Source organism: Limulus polyphemus, unplaced genomic scaffold (assembly GCF_000517525.1).
Source record: "Limulus polyphemus unplaced genomic scaffold, Limulus_polyphemus-2.1.2 Scaffold2110, whole genome shotgun sequence".
In the NCBI taxonomy this organism is placed as follows: Eukaryota; Metazoa; Arthropoda; class Merostomata; order Xiphosura; family Limulidae; genus Limulus; species Limulus polyphemus.
The window spans coordinates 182,476-190,463 of NW_013667720.1; positions in this window are offsets into that span (position 1 = coordinate 182,476).

Consider the following 7,988-nt stretch of genomic DNA (forward strand, 5'->3'; position numbering starts at 1 on the left):
TTTAGTTTTTTCTGATACAAAGATTTCTTCTTTTACATATTCTATTAACATATAATACCTGAAAAAGCCATAATTTAAACAAATTCATCTCCTGAAATTAAAGTATGCTACTTTGACTCAAAATATGATCTTTAACCTTCTTAGCTCAGTAACCACGTAACAAGCATTCGGTGGAGGAGGTGACACGTGAAATTGTTGTGTAAATAAAAATACTCATGTATTATTCATTCACAACAATACGTTTATGTAGCCACTTAACTAGACATCAGTTATTTCACAAAAATAGCTTGAAACGTTAAGCCATATTTTACAATCATCACTTATCAAATCTTGCAAAAAGTCAAAACAGCAGTTAAGCTTTGTTTGTTTTTTAGAACAAAACCACCTTGAGTTATTCTGCTGTGTTTCTCACGGGGAATCGAACCCCGGATTTTAGCGTTGTAAGTTCAGAGACTGACCGTTGTCCCACTGGGGGACAGCACTTAATCTATAACCTCTAATTTATGGATCATTTGCTCTGTTGGGTTATGATTTTAAACAATGCTGAACCGCCGCGGTTATTTTTTGAAATAATCAGTTCTCCCTAAAAACTAAAAAAAATAATTTTAGACAGGTATTATATTCTGGCTATTTTATAAGACAGGCAAACCCTTACGCAAACATTAACAATGGAAAACAAAAAGTTAATAAATCTGTAATTAACATAATATTTGCTTTAATTGTGTTCAGTGCAGTATTTCAAGGATGAAGCCCACAGTTACCTGATTCTCGCGACATACAGAGATTCATGGAGGTAGTGTGCGGAAGACCAGATGTTGCAACTGTAACAAATGCATGGCCCGGTTGTTAGGGCGCTCGACTCGTAATCTGAGGGTTGTGGGTTCGAATCCCCAACCCACCAAACATGCTCGCCCTTTCAGTCGTGGGGGCGTTATAATGTGATAGTTGATACGTTGATAAAATAGTAGCCCCAGAGTTAACAGTGGATGATGATGACTAGCTGCCTTCTCTGTCTTTCACTGCTAAATTGGGACACTTAGCGTAGATAGTCTTCGTGTAGCTTTGCGCGAAATTCAAAACAAACGAACAAACTCACCAAACTTGCTCCCACTTTCAGCCGTGGGGCGTTATAATGTGACGGTCAATCCCACTATTTGTTGGTAAAAGAGTAGCCCAAGAGTTGGCGGTGGGTGGTGATGACTAGCTACCTTCCCTCTAGTCTGTCATTGCTAAATTAGGGACGGCTAGCGCAGACAGCCCTCGTGTAGCTTTGGGCGAAACTCAAAACAAACAAACAAACAATTAGAAAAAAACACCTTTTCTTTTTTTTCGTAGAAAACAGAATCCCCTCCCCCATGTGGCACACCGGCAACTCTGCGGTCCTACAACTCTGGAAACTGGGTTTCGATACCTGTGGTGGGCAGAGCACAGATAGCCCATTGTGTAGCTTTGTGCTTAACGTCAAACAGAAGAAGAAATGACTGTACGATAAAAAATATGTTGTATTATGGTAAAGTTAAAGTAAAAGAATTAAACCGTCAAATGAATAAAGGTGCGTTCAAGTAAGAAAAACTAACTTTACTTTGAAAATAAACTATAGCAATTTGATTGTTTATCTAAACGAAAAAGTATACAAAACTAGCAAGATGATTAAAGAAATCACAGATGGGACTTCACAGATACTCTTGATTTTTTTCAAAGACGTAAACGTGTTAGACTAAAAGCATCAAACTGTTCTCACATTTCACACGCTCTCTGAAGCTTATGAATCAGAAAATTGGATAACAAGTTTCTGGAAATACCTCTGTTCTGTGTTACTGTACTGTAGAGCGGTTCTACAACAATTAAACCATCCAATAAAACAGGAGATGATCTCTATTACTAAGCCCCACTAATGGAATTAACACTTAGGTTAATCTGAAACATCCTATATTCGGTCAAGGTCGTGTGTTAAATTAGAACTCTAGAAAAATCAAAAATTAATTTGAGTTTTTAATGTGATCTGGAAAAAGCTGATGAGAGTCACAGCCTTGTCAATAGAATGGAAGTGCATAGGATGCATATACAAGCGTAATGAACAACTGACACATAAAATTTAGCCTGTAATAACACAGAGAAAGAAAATAACCTTAAAAATCTAAATAATACACAGTAAAATCATATGAATACAAAATCAAATACATATGAAATGAATTATTTCCATATAAACAAAACAATACAATCTGAAATAAACAGAGAATAAACTACTTTTTGACGTTTTAGTAAAATCTTAGCCCGTTATATAAAACTATACACATAACATGAAACCTTCAAAAAGACAAAATTTCACAATGATTATAGAAGTATAAACAAATAATGACCCTTTTAATACGTATAAAGTATAACTCAAATACATTAAACAAACTATTGATTAAATGTACCTAACACAAGGATCCATCATCATAATAAAATCCAGAACGAAGGAATATAACTCAGGAGATGTGAAATGGAAGGAGAAACATTTATCTGATGACCATGTGGTAAAGAATAACTAGGTAAAGCTAAAGACAATAAATCAAAATTAGAATCAAACGTAATAATATTTGTTTGTTTGTTTGTTTGTTTTGTTTAATTTTGCACAAAGCTACACAAGGGCTATCTGCACTAGCAGCCTGTAATTTTGAGTTAAGTTATTGAGTAGTAAATAATCCCAGGAGTTACACTGACTCTTCATATAGAGATAGAGGAGAATTCCTTTACTGACTTTACCAGTGGCTTTCTGGCTATATGCTGTCCTATTAATTTCCCATCATTTGTTTTCCTAACTTCACCATACCGTACTTTGTTTACTATCAGTCTCATTCACATTGAATGTCAATAAAGAATATCCATGCTTGTCACTTTCACCTTACTAGTGCAGAAGAGATCGATATCCTTCCAATAAAGTTGTGCCGCATCTGATAAAGAGGCTGACTGGCCACCATAATCTTTAATTAAATGCTGTTAGGATTTTTCTGCTTTACCCCTGCCCAGTCTCTACCATTTCTGTCTAGGCTGATTCCAACAGTTGCTAGCGGTACTGGATATTTATTCCACATCGAAGTACCTGAGATCTGGTGGTGATGAATTATTTCAAAGATGGCTATATGCCACCTTTCCTGCCATTACTGTTTCCTGAGGCACCTTTTAGGCAATCCTCCTATTGGATAGGGTCTGTGTAGTCGTTGTAGAGCTGAAATTAATCATAAGTGCATAAGTGCATTAGTGCATAATCCAAGATGTAGAAGACACGATTTTGAAAGAGTATAAGACAAGACTTTGAAAGAGTATAAACAGGTGTTATTCTTTGGCTCTATTTCTTGCTGAAACTTTCAGTGCATTGATGCCTTTGGTAGTTCTGGTTATCATGATTTTCGAGTGGCTGGTTAAGTTGAGTTGTCTGTCAAAGGTTACCTCCCAAGTACTTCAGTGTTTCTTCCAGAGTTATAGCAGTAGCTGCTATGGATATTGGTGGTTTTTCTTCATCAGCACATCTGTTGTTGAGTGTACAGAACATAGCTGTGGGTTTGTCAGGATTGATTACCATTCCTGTGTCATTGCACTATTTGTTCATGATGTTAAGGGAAGGTTGCATCTTTCTTTCAGTTTTGCTACAACCTCTGCTTTATACCAGACTTTGTCAGTAAAGGTTAGCACACAGCATCTGTTTGAATGGTCAAGATGGTCAGCATAAATGGGCAGATAAACTCATTTTTGTAAACATCTTCCACATCTAAAGCTACTGCCAATGTTTTCTGACTGTCTTCAAAACCCATTACATATATCATCTGCATATTCAGCAATATTGATACAAGTTTCGCTTCCACTACCATAACCATTTAGTGATGACAGCAGTAGCACAGCTCAATCGATAGGCACACCTTCTTTGCCACAACCTTCTCTGGAATCTTGCCAATGATGTTTTTACAATGGATAACTAAAACGTTCTACAGGCCAACCATGGTTGATGAGAATCTTTTTTCTGGAGCAATGCTTTCCATTGGCCTGATGCAAAGACATACTAGTCAATTGACTATTAATATAGGTTTTTCTTCTTAGTCAGAAGTTTAAGATGAAAAGGATGTACCCAGCCTTAAACTGTAGTAATCTTGCCTTGAGTACAGTTACACAGGTATATAAGCATGGTCCAAAATTTATATATTTCCTAGCTGACTTGGTGAATAATTCATTACGTTGAATTTACTGAGTTTTCTACTGAATATGTTTATTATATGAGAAATTGAAACTGGAAACCGTAGTTTCTCCTTTTCAATTAATGGGACTTATCTGATAACGAGGCATTCTGGAAAGTTTTAGAACAACTTGGAATTGTAATATAGCTCTAACACAGTTATTACTCAGTTAGAATCGTCTGGTCTTTGTTTCTAATCCAGATTAATCAAAATTCAAATATAATGGAGTTGTTGTTAGTGTGTTCAATGTCTTTGTCTATCAACAGATTTAGGTGCTAGTTGACTGTTGTGACTAAACGATGTTTGTTTCTTGCAAATTTTGTGATTAGTTTTCTTTTGCAGCTGAGTCATATTTTTTTACAATTCACATTTCAAATCTTCAAACCTCTAACTATGTAGTTTTAGTAACTAACCAGTTGCTTCCGATGATTTTGTCAGTTGATAAGTTATAAATACAGAAATATGTTTGTTTTGGATAGTAATTATACAAGTAAATTGATAAAAGCGAGTGTTTCTCCATCTTTCAACTATGATAATAGATGCCTGTCTAAGAAAGTCGTTCTTATTTAAGACCATTTCTTAGCTCTACTGTTCAAAGACATCTGTATTTGGAGTTAATGATAGTCAAAAAGGGATATTATTATTTCTGTTCGAAAAAAACTGTGTCTACCAACTACCGATAACTTACTGAGTAAAAAACAGGCTTATGAAATGTAACAAACTTCAGACTTTATCCCAGTTGACCGTTTTTTTTTTACAAAGAGCAGGATTCGACGATTTCTAGCCACTCTGTACAAAGAACATTACAGACACTGTGACATGACAGCTAAACATCGGTCAAAAAGCTGTTTACCTCAAAAGCACAAACAGGAAAATTAAGTTTTAGTGATACTTTAGTGATATTGTAGATAATAAATAACAGAAAGGGTGCGTTTCACCGTTTTTTCTTTTTATGTTTGTTTGTTTTTGTACTAACAATAGAGACATTTGACCCTTCCTGTGGTGAGTGACAATGTAAGCTGCTTAAGGTAGTGCAATGGTATTAGGAAAGCTCTTGTATCAGAGTTATTGTTCTTATTATATTAGTTTGTTTGTTTTGAATTTCGCGCAAAGCTACACGAGGGCTATCTGCGCTAGCCGTCCCTAATTTAGCAGTGTAAGACTAGAGGGAAGACCACCCATCGCCAACTCTTGGGCTACTCTTTTACCAACGAATAGTGGGATTGACCGTCACATTATAACGCCCCCACGGCTGAAAGGGCGAACATGTTTGGTGTAACGGAGATTCGAACCCGCGACCCGTAGATTGCGAGTTGAGCGCCCTACCCACCAGGCCATGCCGGGCCTATTATATTATTAGTAGTACTAGTGATATCTATAGCATAGCTAAGGGATGTCGTCGACCATATCCACCCCACAAATTCCATTTCCTCGCTGATGGACAAAGCTCTTTCAATACAGTTATCCAACAATCATATTCTTACTGTCCAATAATTGTTTGAAGAACACGTTAGAGCTTTAGAAAGCTCAATCACAAGATGTAATCTGATTGAGTGTCTTCGGGATGAGCTTGAAAGTTACATTGACTATTATACTCCTCTGCTGATATCATGAAACAATTGCAAACGATGATCCTCAAGAAATAGGCCATGGGAACAAAAGATGTTGCTGCGAACGATGTGCCAATTCCATATTAGATGGAGCACTAATGAAGCGGCCAGCTAGTGTGCATTCACCTCGTCTCACGTTGTTTTTTTTTTTAAAAAAAAACATTCCCAATACACTTTCCTGGATGTATCTCTTGTTCAAACGTACAATTTCTAGGCTCTTTAATACAAAAGATAAATGTATATATAGGGTTAATTAAACTGTCATTCATGATCCGCAATGGCTTCAATTTGTCCTTGGCAGAATTAACACTGCGTCCCTACTCACACTAGAGGCACCTATAATCTGACGCCTATGATATTTATACTTAACACCGAGCCTGCTGTAATTCATATCATCCTTCATCCCTCTGGCAAGAATAAGCACAAGACCAATTATTAAACTATCATGTATAATCTTATTCTTCAAGTAATTGGTTAAAAACAAAATTAAAGAGCGGTAAAAGATTTTGTGTAAGTTAAAAATAAAATCCTGCCTCTGCCGCTGTTGAGTTATAATTAGTAAAGAATATTTCAAACTAAAAATATGTATTTCGCTTTAATATATCTTGCAAGTTCAAACTGTCGTTAAAAATATTTTTATTTTGATACTTTTAAGTTAGTTAAGGTATAGGAGTAACTTGCATATTTTTGCTTGAAATAAGTCACCTAAAAGTAAAACATTTTTGCACAGTCAGTTTTCGTAAACATAAATATATTCAATAGATGGCGCAACAATTGTACGTTTGCAATATTTAGGTTGTATATGCTTCTAGTGAAACTTTGTACACGTTTTGTTATCTTAATGTGAGTTTATATTTTTCAATTCGCAACTCGTAACACCACAAAATGAAGAAAACCTGAGGGCTAAATTTCGCTAGAAACTAACTAGTCTCAAACTCTATTTTAGAATGAAATAGTATAAGGTTATATATGAGTTTGTGTATCTAAAAATTACACCAACTCATGTTGCACATCTAGCTGAGCTGATGAAAGCTTACACTGTTCGAAACTGCAATCTTTTCTCCCTTCTTTATTCGACGCCAGATGTACTAAGATGAAGCTTAGGCCTGATAACATTTTACTATCTTATTGTTCTTATTATTCAACATTGTAATTTTCTCAAAGGTAAATTTACTTCGTAGAATAAATCCATCGCTAACCTAATTACACAATGTGATGTTTTAGTACACAATCTTATCTTGGAAAACAATATTAATGCAAGCCAGTAATTTTTCTTTTAAATTTTACATTCATCTGTTGATTGTTTCAATTGTTCCAAATCCATTTTTGATTCAGATTTCCTGTAGAATCTGGGACTCAATTTTTAAACTTATAATTTGTATGAGTACTTATAGCATTCCTTCTCAAAATCACTGACACATTAAACCAGATACTAGGGCTCAGCAATTACAAAAAAGATTAATAATCCCTTTGAGTTATAAAAATTAAAGTTGTGTGTTTTGTAATGTGTTATATATTTTTAGTGTTGATCGTCTAATAGATTTTGAATAAACGTAATTTATGTTTGTGTTGTTTTTGTTCAACGTCCAATTTACTATTAGCACATTAAATGTCACCAAAAACAAAGAGGGTTGATCTGCAACGTTCTAACGACCTTCGTTAAAAAATATCTTCTTTTACACCATATGAGATCATGGTAAAAATAAAGTTAAGAGATGAACGAAAGACAGATTTCCTTTATCAATTACAGATTCAAACCCCGGAATATATTTAAGTTATTCTTAGTATGGATAGGCCTGCCGACGGATGGGTAGGGTGGTCAGGGCACTAGCTTCGATTCACAATTTGAGGACCGTGGGTTTGAATCCTGTCTCCGAACATGCTCGCACTTTGAGTCGTGTGGGCGTTACTATTTGTCTGTCAATCTCGCCAGTCGTTTTGTAAAGAGAAGTCCAAAAGTTTGAGGAGGGGGGGGGTGTTGACTAGCTGCCTTCCCTTTACTTTATCATTTCAAAATTAGGGATGATTAGCAAACACAGCCTTCAAAAAGCTTTGCGCGATGTTCTAATTTATTAATAGGGTAAAAGGGTGTCATAACAGTCAGCAGTCTCCTTCTAGAAGGCCATTTAATCCTTTGCCCTGTGGCCAGGAATTGCTGTCGGTGGGG